This window comes from Danio rerio, chromosome 16, assembly GCF_052040795.2.
Source record: "Danio rerio strain M-AB ecotype USA chromosome 16, GRCz13ab, whole genome shotgun sequence".
NCBI classification, from domain to species: Eukaryota; Metazoa; Chordata; class Actinopteri; order Cypriniformes; family Danionidae; genus Danio; species Danio rerio.
Genome location: NC_141036.1, coordinates 37,990,703 through 38,008,932, shown reverse-complemented (window position 1 = coordinate 38,008,932; position 18,230 = coordinate 37,990,703). Strand labels below are relative to the sequence as shown.

General features: G+C 45.1%; 1 protein-coding gene across 3 annotated transcripts in view; it reads right to left on the bottom strand.

Annotated features, from left to right (window-relative positions):
- Window positions 1-575: 575 nt before the first annotated feature.
- Window positions 576-18,230, bottom strand: part of LOC147840340 (uncharacterized) — a 357,076-nt gene continuing 339,421 nt past the window's right edge. For 2 of the 3 annotated variants that reach the window (XR_015511619.1, XM_087287363.1), the window contains one exon: window positions 17,355-17,890. The gene's annotated coding sequence lies outside the window, so the exon portion shown is untranslated. Of the gene's footprint in view, window positions 735-17,354; window positions 17,891-18,230 lie in introns of those variants that run through there. The other variant, XR_015511616.1, reaches the window with a different exon arrangement.

The window sequence follows — 18,230 nt, the reverse complement described above, 5'->3', positions numbered from 1 at the left end:
TCCTAGAGTAAAATGAGAAAATATGATGTTTTGGAATATGGAAAAACCGTCTTTATGCTGTTTTCATCTTTTTTTATATTATTTGTTATTATTTTATTTATACTTGTCTCTTTTATTCCTGTTTATATATAGCACCTTGAATTCCCACTGTGTATGAAATATAAATAAACTTGCCTTGCCTGAACAGCATGAAATGCCATCAGTCTAGAGACATTTCCCAGTATTTCTCTGTTGTAATCAGGATATTACAATAATTATCGCCAAAACAAAACAAAGCAACGCAATCACTGCCAGTTTATTGTTGTATTTGCGATAAGAAAAGGGATAAACACATGCGGGCATTTCTTCTTTCTTTCGTTTTACTGAACTAATCTGCAGTAATAAAAACAGGAAACTCATTAGATACAAACAGATGGCCAACTCAGGGTTATACAAAGAGTGGCCAACACAATATACATACATTCCTAATGTGTGAGTCTCATCTCACACTTAATACACTACAATTACTATATAAAATATAGTGCAGAGCATTGCAACATAAAAAAAGAGAGAGATTAACTTGGAATGTTACTCACCAATGTTATAATGTTTTGATCAGCTTCAGTTTGAATATATGCAAATCTTTTCTTTTCTAAGGGCTTATTATGCGGTCTCTGTCGCCATCTTGTGTATGGAGAACATCAACTGTCTTTGCTCTGCTCAATGACAGGCTGATGGATGCCGATGCGCTGTATCTACGAAATTATAAATATTAAAAATAGGCACCATCCTTATGAATAATCTACATAGATGCAATGTAAACAACTACATTCTCATCTAAAAAAGCATGTTGTCCAACAGCTGCAATATTTGTCAAACTGTAGTGAGTCTATTGATCTGCTGTCACTCTAGGTATCTAATACAGAAGGGTGAGGAAGCTGTACAAGTTCTAAAATTTTGCAGAATATCGCACGGCTATCATATTAGCCAACCAGATTTGGGAACCAGAAAGAACTATACAGTTGTAAGTATATATACAGTTGAAGTCAGAATTATTAGCCCTCCTTTGAATTAAAAAAAATTAAAAATGTTTTCCAAATGGTGTTTAACAGAGCAACGAAATTTTCATAGTATGTCTGATAATTTTTTTTTCTTCTGGAGAAAGTCTAATTTGTTTTATTTCGCCTAGGATAAAAGCAGTTTTTAATTTTCTAAACGTCACTTTAAGCCGTATAGAAGTGTTTCGAAAAATATCTAGTAAAATATTATGTACTGTCATCATTTCAAAGATAAAATAAATTAGTTATTAGAAATGAGTTATTAAAAGTATTATGTTTAGAATTGTGTTGAAAAAATTTTTCGTTAAAAATAAAAATGGGAAAAAAATAAACAGGGGGGCTAATAATTCTGATTTCAACTATATATATATATATATATATATATATATATATATATATATATATATATATATATATATATATATATATATATAATATGTGATTGATTGATATAGAGTCCTGTAACCTTGTACTGTGAGATGAGGAAGTGACAATTAACTGAAAGCTGTATATCATTGCCATCTCTGTCTTTCTCTCATGCACTCACTGTCCTTGTCTCACTTTAGATAAGCCCTCTGCTGTCGTGAGGAAGGTAAGCACAGCTCTTTTGGATTCTCTTCTCATTTAACGGTCACATTTAGTCTTTAATTAAGCCTAGAGCGATACCCCAGCAATGAGCCGATGCTATCATGGGGCCGACAGGGCACACTAGGTGATGAGGGCCCAAGATCGGACCAGTAAGTGCCTACGTTAAAGCCGGTGAGTGTATGTGTGTGTCTGGGCTAAGCGTTGCTTTCAGAGCTAAACAGCTGTAGAGCGGCCGCTATCAGATATTTATAAGAGGCTCATGAATATGGATGGCGGCAAGATGGGGCTGATGTTTGTCCTCTAAAGGGGATGAAAGGAGAATACGCACTCCTCCCAAAGAGACACAGTCAGGGCCGCTTGGAGAGGAGGGGTGGAGGGTCTGCGCAGGGGACCGATAGGGAGAGGATGATGGTACTGAAGGGAAAGATGATTCTTCCTCTCCTCCCAGTTATACTCTGTAGAATCTTGGCAAGATGCCTTTTCATTTTGCAATTATAGTGTTTTATATGATATTTTTGTCAAAATTTTGTTAATCACATATTGATATTCTGTGACAGCTTATATACATATGTGGTGTTCTTTTTTAAACTGTATACATTCTAATTATAATAATACAAATCTTACAGTGTTGGTTATTAAAGTAGAACTAAAACTTAATTCTACAAAGTTATATTTTTGAGCCAGTCCACACTTTAAAAGCACACAAAAGGTCATCAGGATAATCTCAGAGGACAAGATGAATGACTTCTATGTTCATGTTTAAATTCAAACTGAATTGCAGAGTATTGGAGAGTATTGCAGTGCAATGTTGAAATAATGCACTTATGTACACATCTCTATGAAGCTCAAACATCACATTATAATTTAGTCAATGTGATGATTTAGAGGCATTTTATGACACCAAGTGTAGTGAAATATTGAAATTTTTACTTAATTGAGTTGTCTGTTCAGAACATTGCTGCATTTATTAAAGTCTTAATAAATAGCCAGATAGTCAGAGATTTTACTAATGGGGTTTTAATTACAAATACAATTACAATTAAATACAGTGCGGGCCACAATAGCCGCATTTCTAGAGAGAAATAGCTGAATTGTTGGGCTTAATTACCCAAACATATTTCTACATGCATTCAATAAGATATTTGGCACAGCCTTTTTTTCTTAGTTTGAAACATGGCAAATATATGACATAAAATATTAATTAAACCAATTTTAAATGCGATTTTCTCTTTGACACATTATTTGTTTTGTCTTAAAAGAAATGTAAAAATATTTATTTAACTACACTCAGAAATAAAGGTACAAGAGCTGTCACTGGGGCAGTACCTTTTCAAAAGGTACATATTTGTACCAGAAGAGCCCATATTGATACCTCAAAGGTGCATTTTAGGTGGATTTGGGTACTTGCATGTACCCTTGAGGTATTACTAAGGACTTTTTAGGTACAAATATGTATCTTTTGAAAAGGTACTGGCTCAGTGACAGCTCTCATACCTTTATTTCTGAGAGTGTACAAGTAGAAAACTACATTTCTTTTTGAGAATGAGTTGGTTCTAACAGCCAAATTTATTTGCAAATAATAATAATAATAATCATAATAATAATAAAGGCGAGGCAGTGGCGCAGTAGGTAGTGCTGTCGCCTCACAGCAAGAAGGTCGCTGGGTCGCTAGTCGAACCTCGGTTCTGTTGGCATTTCTGTGTGGAGTTTGCATGTTCTCCTTGCCTACGCGTGGGTTTCCTCCGGGTGCTCCGGTTTCCCTCACAGTCCAAAGACATGCGGTACAGGTGAATTGGGTAGGCTAAATTGTCCATAGTGTATTAATGTGTGTATGAATGTGTGTGTGGATGTTTTCCAGAGATGGGTTGCGGCTGGAAGGGCATCCGCTGCGAAAAAACTTGCTGGATAATTTGGCGGTTCATTCCGCTGTGGCGACCCCAGATTAATAAAGGGACTAAGCCGACAAGAAAATGAATGAATGGATGCATATTCTACTGAAGAAAGAAAAAAAAGTCACCTTTAACTTAGATGGCCTGAGGGTCAGTTCCCCATTCCCCAAATCCTCACCCCATTCATAGGTGAAAAAATAGAACAAAATTATGATGCATTAATACCACAGAAGCTTACTTTGAACTCATCTATCTATGTATTCAAAAGAAGTATTCTCATCAAAGGGACAGTTCACCCAAAAATATTAATGTTCTTACCCTCAGGCTGTCCAAGATATATGTGACTTTTAGTTAGCTAAAACCGTGGTCTTTAGGGACTAAAAAATATCAGTCAATTCCTACTATCACACTGAGTACGTTTACATGGACAGCAATAATCTGATTTTAATATGATTAAGACAATACTATAATTAAAAGTATATCATGTACACAGCATGTACAATTTTTGATGACAGTAATTTGACTAAAGTAAACAGAACTCAACTTAGATGTGCAGAGTATGCCAGTTTTAGTCACATTATTGAAGTCAATCAAACTATTACCGTCATGTAACTTTTTGATGCGTTTTGTGACAGGACATTCCATACACAAAGGCTGTTTGACACTGTTCTCTGCACCTACTGAGGCAGTAATGGACCACAGACATCCGCATCACGAAATGTGGATGTTTTTTCTTTCCATTCGGCATGCGGTATCAAATTCCAATATTCCATAGTCTATACTTCATGCTCTCAACCAATACCTCAGTTTGTCATGACTAAAATGTTCCTGAATGAAAGTGATAATGTCAAACTGCAGTTAAAGTCGACACATTGAAAAGGAAACACCTGAAATTGTATGAAACTCTGAAGAAAACGTTGAATAGTGTGGTGATGCAATAATATTAATCAATCAATGTGCTATAACATGTAAAATAGGATCATGAATGAAACATTCAAAAACCAACTTATGCAAACACCTTAATCATATTACTGTCTTATTCAGATTAAGGCAAATTAGGCAATTAGATTGCTGATGTTCAAGTAAACTATCTATAAAGAAATTAAACACTGTATACAGGCAAACGTATATTAACACCTGTGTCTCCTGACCATTCATTGACGTCTTATAAAGCAAAACAATCAGCCTGTGAAAGAAACTGGCTAATATATTATTACCTTTAACCCACAGCCTCAGCAAATGACCCTGAGTATGTTCACAACTGTCATGAACACAAGCATGATTCGACATCTAGTGATGTTAAAGCAATAACCAAATATTCCCGAACACAGTTTGTGCAGTAGGCCTTTTTTCCTCTATGAGGTTTGCAAATTAGATGAGCGCACTGAAGTTGAATGAGCTCAGTGCAGTTCAGGGTCAAGCTCTGACCAGTCGGATGGGCCTAAAGCATGTGACCCCCTCCCCCTACACGTTAGTGGCTAATCCATTATGATTAATTGCCTGGAGCAAAGCTACCTAAAGTTGCATTAGTAGTTGCCAATTACCATAATTGCGATGTTTTAATATGGTTAATAGGCTGACATGACCTTGCCCAAACGCTTGGCAGGTACATGGTGTGCAAGAGCGGAGCCATGCGGAGCTGCCATATTTAGAATATTATTGATGGAGAGCCGGCCCGTTGATTCATGGCTATGCTGGAAAGAGAAGAGGTGAACTAACAAGGGACAAAACGTGCATTTAGGAAGCATCATATTGAGACATTTAAAACTCGGGCGATGTGCGCAATCGTCCAACAGAGCCTCTTCTGTTCAGTGCCAATACAAAATGGCCTCTATGGTGGCGGCTTTGACCACGCAACCTTTGAAATACCTTCATGGTGACTTTGGCTGCGTAGGAGCGCTGCTGGGACGTCAGTGTGGGCACAAGAGTGGCTGGGAGGGGTCAGAATTTCAAAAATGCACCCCCAAAGACCAGAGGGGTCAATGTTTTGGTTTTCGATTCTTTTGTGAAGTGGACAAATGATCCCCGAAGCTGCACAATAATGTTTTTATGAGACTCTAAATTTTGGGATGAAGAGGCCCTTTGTGGGCGTGGAGTAGCCAACACGTGGCCGCTCTTGAACAGTGGTAGTCCTGCGACATGTCTTCAGCGAGATGGGTTGATCTTCGAACACTTCTTGTAACAAGCAGCCACTTTGTTCCCATGAGACAAGGGCCACTCAGAGAATTAATTACCTAGAGGACACGGAGAATCGTGCCAGTGCGGCTGCTGGAACCAGTGCGCTGCTCTATTCGGAGAGATAATGTTTCTCTCTCATCTGGGGCTATACACCCACCGCTGGGATCCCTGGGAACAAAGAGGCTGCTTTGCTTTTTTTTTTTTCTTAGACTTTCACTATCTCTCTTCCTCCTTCTCATTTCTCACATGCATTCTTATATAATTATTTGTTGACAATTACACAGAAAAATACTCCAATCGGAAAGTGAGAATGTCTTTGAAATGACAATGTCATTGCTGAAGCTGACCTGTAACTACACTGATCTAAAAAAGAAAATGCAGAAATTAAAGTTTGAATATTTGGAAAATCTAATAAAATTAATTGAACTGAGAAATTCACGCTATTTTGACAATAATGCTACTTTCAGGAACTTTAAATATTGCCTTAAAAGGCACCTATGATAAAAAAGAAACTTTTGTAAGCTGTCTGGACAGAATTGTGTGTAGGTATAGTGTGAAGTAATAGTGTGTCCACAGGCATATTGGAGTGATAAAAACACAAGTCTCTTTTTAAAAATTTCCTAACGTTAAAAAAGGATTCAAACGATTTTGAGTCCCACTCTAACATGACATTTTTGCAAAAAAACTGGTATTGAAACATGTCACAACTCTCTGTGATCAGCTGCACCTCAATAATTAAATTTATAAGTTTGCAATGAAGAGAGAAAAATTGTCACATAATTCCTAACCGCCAATCACTGTGGCCGCATGGTGTCAGTAAACGCACACACACACATATATATATGTGTGTGTGTGTGTGTGTGTATATATATATATGTGTGTGTGTGTGTGTGTGTGTGTGTGTGTGTGAGTACTGCAAACGGCATCTGTGCGTAACTCATCATTTCAGAAAGGCTTGAATAGACTGCACCTCAAATACATGAGGCGTATTCATATCTGTGTCTGTCTCTATCATTGGCTGCTGTTTATCTGATATAATGCAGGGGAAGCAGACATGCATGTAGGAAAGGTGGGCGGAGAGAAGCAGCTCATTTGAATTTAAAGCCACAGGTTACAAAAACAGCTACACTGAACTCAGACACAAAAATGGGCAGATTCTGGAGGCTATAATAAATTATCTAATGGGTATTTTGAGCTGAAACTTTACAGACACATTCTGGAGAAACCAAAGGCTTATCTTACATCTTGTAAAAGGGTTAAATAGGTGCCCTTGAGAAATCTTGCTTAACAATGTTGAAAACAACAACAAAAACAAGAGTGGATGCCAAACATTAAACTTAATTTTTTTTAAATTTATTTTTACTACATTTTATTGTTATTGTAGCAATTTCTCAGTAAAAAATGTTCACATTATTGCCATATTTTTCAGAGCAGCTGTATTCTAAAAATAAGAATTTATATAAGAACTTTAACAAAGTGACTTTCTTTTCAACAATTTTACCATCTGAAATGATCTATTTTATATGTTTGTCAAATGCTTGCAAAAATGAATTACTACATAAATAATTTCAAACTAATACATGTCCATAAAAGTCACTTTGTTAAACTGTAAAGTAACATTCTCAACATCAAATGATGGCAGGGCAAAGATCAAGGTCCCATCATGCAATCTGGGATGGACAGATTAACATATGGACTGATGAATGGATGGATAGATAGAAAGATGGATAGATGGATGGATAGATGGATGGATTGATGGATAGGTGGATGGGTAGGTATGTTGATGGGTGGATGGATGGATGCACGGACGGACGGACCGAACGACAGACTGACTGACAGATAGACAGACAGACAGACAGTCTGCCAATGGCTTGCTTGTTTTTTTGGACTTGTTGAGTTGTGTCTCGATGGATTTGCTCTTCAGTGTTTTGACGTTCAGCAGTGAAATTTAAACCACACTGAACTGAACTAAACTAAACTTCAACTGAAATCTAGACAAGAACTTCTAAGTTAAGTGCCTTTGACACAATCTACATTTTAAAAGCGCTATATAAATAAACATCAATAGAATAGAATAGAATAGAATAGAATAGAATAGAATAGAATAGAATTACGTTCTGCTTTGGGGCTCACCTTGTATCAGCCCCGTTAGAAACTTAGCAGCATGGGAGGCAGGACATTCTCTTATCGTGCACCTAAATTGTGCAGTGCTCTCCCTACAAACATCAGAAACGCCAGTTCCCCTTCGGGGGGAACTTCAGCACTATAAGTGGATTTGATTGTAAAATCCACGCATTGGGAGGTTCGGTTCAGAAGCTACTCGTCTGAAAGAGTATTAAACGGGCCAATTAAGAATGAATTGGCAGCGCAAGCCTGCGCAGGTGAGCGGCATAAGCAATCAACTGAGTATATAAGCTCACCTGGCGCCAGCAGACGCTATCCTTTTCGCTTCAGAGACTTTCTGATCGAGTCGATGAGGGTTCCTCCTGCTGTGACCAGCGATTCTGAGCGAACGAGAGCATTCTCCCGGTCCAGAGTGTGTACACGCAGTGGCAGACGGTCGAGCTGGGTTTCTCCCTTGCCTGGCGTTCTTTGGGTCCGGTCCTCCAGAGCGGTGCGTATAAAGTTGCAAACTTCACAGAAAGAGCAACACAGTCGTGCAGCACGTCCTTATCAGGACGGCGCTCCGACTGTGCGTTTCTGGATGCGGTGGTTTCCTGTCCTCGGATGATGGGTGCGGGCACTGCGTTACATGTCTGGGGGTCCAGCATGTTAATGCGCTGCTCGCGGGCAGTTCATGTCGTCATTGCGATGCCATGACTGTTGCGCAAGATCGCGGTTAGCCTTTGCAAAAGGGCGAACCACCCCAGTTGTCCCCTGCTCTGCAGCGGGCACTCGGGCAGATCTGAGGGTTTCAGCGAGAGATAATCCGTCGCCCACGGGCCCGCGGACCTCCCGCTCCTCTAAGCGCTCCATCCAAGCTTCGGGCGGGGGAAGCGATCCGTCTAACAGATGGTAGCTCTTACGCCCGATGACACCGGAGACCAGATGTCCACCGCGGCATCGGAGGGTGGGCTTTCATTGTCCGATGATGATCCAGACCCGCTCACCCCCTTCGGGCTGGTGAGCGCTGTCACTACGGATCCTGAAACGGACATGTTAGCCGTGCTTTCCCGGGCTGCTTCGGCCGTGGGTTGGAGATGGTTTATCCCCCAGCTCCGCGGCCGGACCGACTAGAGGGGCGTTCCCTTCTTCCCGGAGGTGCACAGTAGGCTCACGCGGTCTTGTAAAGCACTTTTTTCTGCTCGTGCTGCGTGTTCCTCCACCCTAACCACTCTTGACGGTGAAACAGCCAGGGGTATGTGGCGATTCCTCAGGTTGAGTGCGCGATGGCGGTAAATCCGCGCGGCGCCTCTTCTTGGCGGGGTCCGCCTCGTCTCCCATCCAAAGCCTGTAAGTTATCTACCTCCCTCGGAGCTAGAGCTTACATAGCTGCGGGCCAGGCTGCTTCCGCCTTGCATGCGATAGCCACCTACCAGCGCTACCAAGCGCAGGCGCTGGCCGAGCTGCACGAGGGTGGGTCCAACCCAGGCTTACGAGCTTCGCACCGCCGCCGACTTAGCTCTTCGGACTACTGAGTCCGCTGCGTGTGCGTTGGGGAGGACGATGTCCACATTAGTGGTCCAGGAGCGCCACCCCTGGCTGATATGCGCAAAGTCGACAAAGTCGCAAAGCTTTCTTGACTTCCCCATATCCCCAGCCAGGTTCGGCGACACTGTCTGTGAATTCACCCAGGAATTCAAGGCGGTGAGAGAGCAGTTGGTGGGTGATGTCTTATCGGCGGTCCGTAGCCCGCTCCGCCCGCCGTGCCATTCATACCTGCTCCTCGCCGAAGGCGCCCGCCTACGAGAGCTGCTCCGCCCCCGCACACACCTCTGGTGAAGCGAGCGCGTCGGGCACCTCGGAAGCAGGCAGCCCCCCTGCCCAGAACGCCGCTAAGTCCGGCAACGGACCGCGAAGCGCCCCTGGGACAGGCCATCTGGAGAAGAGGGAACTTGCTCTTTCCCCGCTGGAGGGCGGGGCCCCATTTCCAACGGCACTTTTTACTGCCATGAAAACATTATGAAAGGGCACTTTTCACTTCCCCAGATGTGACAGCCCGAAATCTGCCAGTCTGGGACGCTATGCTTTCTAGCTTGCAGATTCGGTGCGTTTTGCCAGTGGCTCACGAGCGCTGGGAGGACGGTCTCCTTTCTCCCACCCCTCGAGCCTCACCTCCGGAGCTCGGGTTTGGAGTGAGAGCAAATATCTCACCTCCAGCTTTTCCGTGGGACCCGCGAGCTTCCCGGATCAGCACACCCACTCCGCGCTGCCCCACTGCTGGTACGTCAGCGATTGTAGCGATGAGTCCATTAGCGAGAGCTCTGCCTGCCTGGTTAGCGCGGGCCAGCTCTTCGCGGTGGCTCATACGCACAATCAGACTCGGCTATGCGATTCAGTTCGCGAAACGGCCCCCCAAGTCACGGGTGTGTATTCACCAGGGTCAGCCCTCTGTCCGCCCCTGTCTTGCGAGAGGAGATTGCTGTCCTCCTGGCGAAGGATGCAATCGAGCCGCTCCCTCCAGCCGAGATGGAGAGCGGGTTTTACAGCCCACGCTTCATCGTGCCCAAAAAGAGCAGTGGGTCACGGCCAATCCTAGATCTGCGCGTTTTGAACCGCTGCCTGCACAAGCTGCCGTTCAGAATGCTCACGCAGAAGCGCATCCTCCGGTGCGTTCGTCCTCTGGGTTGGTCTGCAGCATTAGACCTGATGGACGCGTATTTCCATGTCTCCACTCTTCCTCGCCACCGACAGTTCTGCGGTTTGCGTTTGAAGGTCGAGCTTGGCAATACAAAGCCCTCCCCTTCGGGCTCTCTCTGTCTCCGCGGGTCCTCACCAAGCCCGCGGAGGGTGCCTCAGCGCCCCTTCGGCTCGCGGGCATCTGCATACTCAATTTCTTTACGACTGGCTGAATTTTGCCCTCTCTTGATTATGCACAGAGTTGATTATGCACAGAGACAAAGTGCTCTGGCACTTCCACCTGTGGGGGTTTCAGGTCAACCGAGAAAAGAGCAAACTCGCCCCCGTGCAGAGGATCTCTTCTCTCGGGCTGGAGCTGGACTCGGTCACCATGGCAGCGCGCCTCTCCGGAGAGCGCGCTCAGCTGATGCTGTACTGTCTGAGAGAGCTCGACAGTAAAATAGTGGTCCCACTGAAACTATTTCAGAGGCTCCTGGGGCATATGGCATCCGCAGCCGCTTCATGCCGCTCGGATTATTCTATATGAGACCACTTCAGCACTGGCTTCACGATCGAGTCCCCAGACGCGCATGGCACGCGCGCGCACACCGAGTCTCTGTTACTGCGCTGTGTCGCCGCGCCCTCAGCCCTTGGAGCGACCCCTCGTTCCTACAGGCCTGGGTGTCTCTAGAACAGGCGTCCAGTCTTGTTGTCGTTTCAGCAGACGCTTCCAACACGGGCTGGGGGGCTGTGCGTTGCGGGCATGCGGCTGCGGACCTGTGGAAAGGTACCCAGTTGCATTGGCATATCGCCTGGAGCTGTTGGCAGTGTTCCTCGCTCTTTTTTCCGGTGTTGGAGCGGCAACACGTGCTGGTCAGGACGGACAGTACGGCGGCGGTGGCGTATATCAGCCGTATAGGGGGTATGCGCTCTCGCCGCATGTCTCAGCTCGCCCGCCGTCTGCTCCTCTGGAGTCATCCGCGGCTGAAATCGCTGCACGCCATTCATATTCAGGCAAGCTCAACCGTGCAGCCGATGCGCTCTCACGGCAGCCTTGCGTCCTGGAGAATGGAGACTCCACCCCGAGTCTGTTCAGCTGATATGGGCGCGATTCGGGGAAGCCCAGATCGATCTGTTGCTTCCCCCGAGATCGCTCATTGCCAGTTGTTCTTTCCCTGACCGAGTGCTCTCGGCACGGATGCACTGGCTTACAGCTGGCCTCGGGGCACGCGCAATACGCGTTTCCCCCAGTGAGCCTGCTCGCGCAGTTACTGTGCAAGGTCAGGGAGGACGAGGAACAGTTTGCTGGTTGCGCCCCTCTGGCTCAACCGGACCTGGATGTCAGAGCTCTCCCTCGCGATAGCCCTCCCCTGGCAGTCCCTTCGAGAGACCACCTACTCTCTCAGGGACAGGGCACCACCTGGCACCCTCGCCGATCTTTGAAGAGATTTTTAGACGCGAGGAAGACTTAGGTAACCTCCGATTGCGGTGGCTAATACCGTCACTCGGGCTAGAGCCCCCTCCCCGAGCGCGCCTATGCCCTGACGTGAAGTCTATTCACTGAATGGTGTGTCTCTCGCTGAGAAGACCCCCGTAATTTGCCAGATCAGCGTTGTGCTTTCTTTACGCCGAGAGAAGTTGGAGAGCAGGCTGTCGCCCTCCACACTCAAGGTTACGTGGCTGTCATCTCCGCTCTTATAACGCGGTGGCTGGCAGCACCGTGGGAACGCATAACCTCATCATCCGGTTCCTCAGGGGCGTTAAGCGAATTAATCCACCCCGCCCCCTCTCATGCCCTCTTAGGATCTCGCCCTCGCTACACAAGCCGCGTCAGATCCCTTCGATCCTCGACTCAGTATTTTTCTGTCCCTGAAGACAGCTCTGCTGGTCGCGTTGATATCGATTAGAGGGTCGGGGACCCGGAGCCATTTTTCGGTCAGTGACTCGTGCCTGTAATTGGGCTGGCTTCTCTCACGTCCTGAGACCCCGCCCGCGATATGTGCCCAAGGTTCCTACCACTCCGTTTTAATACGAGGTAGTGAGCCTGCAAGCGCTGCCCTCGGAGGAGGCAGACCCAGCCCTTCTTATTGTCCAGTTCGCGTTTTGCGTATTATCCGGACCGCACTCAGAGTTTAGATCATCTGAGCAGCTCTTCGTCTGTTATAGCGGTCGGCAGCAGGGAAGTGCCGTACCGAAATAAGTTCCCACTAGATTGTGGATGCCTTCTTTCACTATCAGAGCCGAGATGAGCCGCGTCCCCCGAGAGCGCGTGCGCACTCCACTCGGAGCTTCGCATCCTCTCGAGCGCGCGCACGCGGCGCCCCTCTAACAGACATCTGTAGAGCTGCGGGCTGGGTGACACCCAACACATTTGCAAGGTTTACAATCTGCGAGTGGAGCCGGTTTCCTCAAGGGTATTAGGTAACCCTTGGTGATTGAGGAAACAATTCGGTAGGGTGTTGAAACACGCTTGCTGCGCCATTTTCCCTAACACGGAGATACGTGCGCCTTTTTATCTGTCAGTAAAGTTCCCCGTCAGGTGAGCCCTGCAGATTCCTCCGTGGCCCCCAGCACTGACTCAGCGGAGGAGTCACTTGCTGGCCCACTACGTTGTAGGTCTGCCCGCTGGTCAGCCCGCGTTTTGGGTAAAGGTGCCTGCTATGCGTGGTCCCCACTAGGCGATCCCATATGCTTATTCAGCCACGGTTAAGTCCCCCCCCCCTGGGCGGACCCGTGTCTTCCCTCCCCGCTAACCACTCTTTTGCTATGCGTACTCCCCCTTTTTAGGGCTAGTCCATATGTAAATTCTGCCATCTATCCCCCCTTGGGTAACGGATGGCCTCCGCAGCGTCCTCCCTATCGGGATTGCACGCTTCCCAACGTACTGTCGTATTTTCCTAGAATTATCTAGATGCTCACGACTTCCCAAAAAATATATATAAATCCGTAAAACTTCTGTTGAAGTAGGATAAATTAGGGCCAGGGACACGTTGGAGGACCGCGCCCCCCATGATGTGGGTGCGTCACGCTTGCTTGACTATCTCCTCATCGGGGGTGTTGGTAAGGTGCAGTCATTATGGCGCTTTCAATGGGCTCCCAATGCGTGGATTTTACAATCAAATCCACTTATAGTGCTGAAGTTCCCCCCGAAGGGGAACGTTCGAGGTTACTAAAGTAACCCTTCGTTCCCCGAGGAGGGGAACGGAAGCACTATACTCCGTCGCCATAATGACTGTCCCTTAGCTGTTGAAAGTCTCTTCAGCTTAAAAAGGATAGCGTCTGCTGGCGCCAGGTGAGCTTATATACTCAGTTGATTGCTTATGCCGCTCACCTGCGCAGGCTTGCGCTGCCAATTCATTCTTAATTGGCCCGTTTAATACTCTTTCAGACGAGTAGCTTCTGAACCGAACCTCCCAATGCGTGGATTTTACAATCAAATCCACTTATAGTGCTTCCGTTCCCCTCCTCGGGGAACGAAGGGTTACTTTAGTAACCTCGAACGTTCCCTGGACTGTTTTAAGAAACTTCTTAAAACTCATCTTTTTATTATTGCTTAGAACTTATGAGGCCTTCTTTTAATATGTATATTTTTATCATTATTATCATTCTTACTTTTTTGTGTATTTTATGTTCTTCTGTGTTTTGATGCTCTTGTTAGTGCTTTGAGTTTGAGAAAAGCGCAATATAAATAAAATGTATTATTATTATTATTAAGATAGATAAAAAGATTAGATAGATAGACAGATAGATAGATAGATAGATAGATAGATAGATAGATAGATAGATAGATAGATAGATAGATAGATAGATAGATAGATAGATAGATAGATAGATAGATAGATAGATAGATAGATAGATAGATAGATAGATAGATAGATAGATAGATAGATTGATTTCAATTGATATTCTTCATTTTTGGATTTTGACCAGCTCAGTACACTCTGTCATAAACTCATGTGTAAATCAGTGGCTTTTATCATCATTGCTGTGATTTTAATATTTTTGATGAGAATTCATGTTTTTCCCATTCCTCTTAATCTCTTTTATCTAAACCCACCGGTTCCTGTTTTAGATATTGAAATGATATAGCACAGATCCTCTCTAATATCTTTTCAAAGAAGCTGTATGAATAATTAGTTACAGGATGGTTTTCAGCCTCAGTCTACGGCTGCGTTCTCCAGAGACCCCTTAGTTTTAAACTACTTTGCTTAACGCTAATTACATTGTTTGCTAATTGTGGGAAAAGGCACGTGCATTGAAAGACCCCCATTATAGTGTCAGTGATCCACAGCAAGCCCTTTGGATCATGCATTAATCTTTAGCCCCAACCTTGTTGGGTTTGATGTAAACACATGTGCTCTAAGGGCGACATGAGATTCATTCAAATAAATCATTCAGTTCATGCTGGGAGATGAGTTTTTATAGTGTGAATTTTCATACACTACACTTAAACTTGCTCTGTTTTTTTTCCTGACTCCATTTCACCTGCTGGGAGACTATAGGGCACATGGAAGAGGTGCATTATGGGCTTTGGCAAGCCTTCCTAATGTCCCTAGAGTGATGCCATATGTCTCCTGTTAACAGGGTGAGGGCTTCTGGACACATAATCAATAGATCAATCATAGAATGATCGTTTGCAATCAATCATCTGGCGCCTCAGGGTAGCGCTCTCTCCCCTCCTTACCATTCCATCGAACAGGGCGTAGTTATGACACATTTATTTCTATCCTGCCACATTTTTCTTTAAAATATGAATAGTGCGCTTGACAGTGTGCCGAAGCATGCGGGGTGGCAAAAACGAGAGCATGGAACAGTACAGAGGAAGATCAGAGGAGGTACACTACCCTGTTCAGCCATTCTTCACTTCCCCGAGCCTTACCCACTTTATCATAAAAAATCTATAAGCCAGCCCTGTGATTTAACACACATCTGAAGGCCTCTCCGTAGTAATCAGCCCAAGTATGCCAGGGTAAAGCCTGGTATCCGCGCGCACCAAAGAACCCCCGATAGGTCTCCATCACAGCGAAAGTGCCGCATGGGACTCCAGCAAGCAGAGAGAATGGGATGAAAGAATAATGAAAAGCCACTGTGAGAGAGAGAGCGAGAAAGAGAGCGAGGGGAAAGAAAGAGAGGGGTATTGTTTCACGTCTGCATGCTCAGCTCGTCAGAGTTGCCATCTTGAATTCCATCCATTCAGATGGCAGGCACTGTGTAGGCCAGGCCTCCGACGTGTTTCCCTGCTGCGTTCACAACAGACGCATTGACACGGCACCGCTGCGGGACATCTGCACCCAGGCGCGCGCTTGCATGCTCACGCAAACACTGGCTTGCTTTTGTGTGCTGCCTCTGACGCAGGAGTTTAGTGACAAACACTGGAGTGCATATGCTCAGGACTGAGGGGTTTGCAGGGCAGGAGAGGTTATGGGCTACTGATGGGGGTGTGTCAGGGCAGGGGTGTGTGTCCTGTGGGGTTTGGAGATATGGTCTTGCGTGGCACTGACCTTCAACATTCTTGGGTGTCCCCTCACCGTGGAGTGACGTGGGTGGGCTATTCACCCTTGAACCCTGAGAAGTGCTCATGTAGGACCATTCAGCGGGGAATAAACAATTAAGTTTCTGCTGAACCCAGATGTCATGAAACAGAGGGGTAGCAAATATGATTTGTTGTTATCCCAGACTGGTCTTAGTGGTTTTATTTTAGCGCTGAAAAAGTTAATGCCTTATTTAATTTTATACTGTTTAATAATGTTTCGTTTTTTTTCACCTTTTGCTATCTTAAGCAGGGAAATTAGGGTTTATGATAAAAAGTGGGCTTTTTTTTTTTAATTCAGCCGCTTTGGACCGAACCCAGGGGATGGACTTCCAAACCAACACTGTGTAGGAGCCATAGTCAATGTTATTGTTAGTGATAATGCCATGCACTTGTTTTGTTGTTGTCCGGCAATCGAAACATACATAATTAATAACGGCAGGCCATGAATACAATTGTGCCATTGTCAGAGCTTTCTCACATTCTGAAGCGCTGGTCTAGATTATGAATACTCTCAGTGCTGAGACTTCACAACAAATTCTCCCTTTTTTCCATTATTAATGTCAGATAAATACTAAATCTTGACCGAAAAGAACACAGGACATCTTGCTCGATAGGCAACCTGCTCTTTCAAAAGGCCATCACAATTGTCACTCTCTACCAATTGGTCCCTTTTGGGGCTTCCTGGCATTTTGCACACAAGCCACTCATCTGTTGAGCGTGGCAGAATTGATGGATGGAGCTGGAGAGGAGGTGGGGTGGGGAGGTGAGGGGGCCTTGTGGAGGACAGAGGCCGGCTGGACCTGCCCAAACGAGTGTAGTTGGATCCTATAGAGGGTACATCGATAGTCATGTCAGGGTTGAGTTATGGCGCCAGTCCCCCAGCAGGGTGTAGGGGGTGTGTGAAGCAGACACAGTGATGGATGAAGACTAGTCTGTGGCCCCAAAGATGCTCTAAAAGGTCTTGATCAGGGGTTTTCAAACCTGTCTTAGAGGCCCCCCGCATTGGACATTACATACATCTACCTCATTTACACCTGATTCGACTCATCTGCTCATATTGAGACTGCTAGACTCAAATTGGATGTATCCAATAATGCCGAGTTCAGACTGCACAATTTTTAAAGTAGTCGTGTGACAGATATTTTCACACTGCATGACTATCTGGGCTAGCGTTTTGTCGTTGCTGTCTTTGGTGACAGGGGGTTTCACACTTCATGACTTCAGAACTATGTTTCACAAGCAAACTGGAAGTGCTGGAAGTGACATGCACTGTGAGGTCATGTAGTATATCTTTTATTATTAACTACATAATGAGAAAGAAGCCTTTAGTGGGGAAGAAAAGGTACTTACCTTGCTCACCTGGCCTTTGAAGGGAATGAGCAATTTCTCCTCAACTTTTTTCTTTGTCGATCCGGTTGTAGTATTGCTCAGATGACACATCAAACAGACACAGGTGCTCCTCCCAAAATTGCCTGTTTTAATTTCCCGGGTCCAAATAGACCAAAAAGAAGCCTTTTTAACTTCTTCCCCAACCTCCCGATGGCCTGCAGCCGCAGATACTGACACTAGTGGATGCTGCTCTCTCATTGGCTCATCTCTCACAGACAGCTCTGGATACTTAGCATGCCAAATATCTCACAGACCTCTGCGACTCATTGGCGATTCAGATGGAGTCTTTGATAGTTCATAGTGTGTGATTGTTAATCACTTGAAGGAGCAGCCTGTGATTTCGGACATTTGTCTACAATTTCTCAAAACCTGTTGGCAAGTCAAAATTGGAGCTAAAATCATGCAGTCTGAACTCCGCAAAAGGGGAAAAAAATGCAAACTGCTGGTGGGCCTCCAGAATCAGTTGCGTCATTTCGATTCCATTTGCAAGTCCTCTCCTGTTCATAAAAGAGTAAAGAATCCATCAGATCCATATTTCAGAACCTCAGGGGATGTAGTAGGTCATATGGGTACTTCTCATATATAGTAAGAATTAGGACATTCTACTCGCTCACATACAGTAGTATATGATAGGCAATTACGGAATTTTGGAAGCAGCATAAGTTCTTGATTAGGGTTGCATGATACTGGATTTCGGTACCAATCAATACTAAAATTTTAGCGGATTAGCGAATCGCTCGAATGTTACCTTATACCGACATGACTTTGAATTGCTCCAGTGTCCCTGTATCTGTGGTTACGCTCAGTAAACATCGGTGAGTTCGATGAACTGATAAC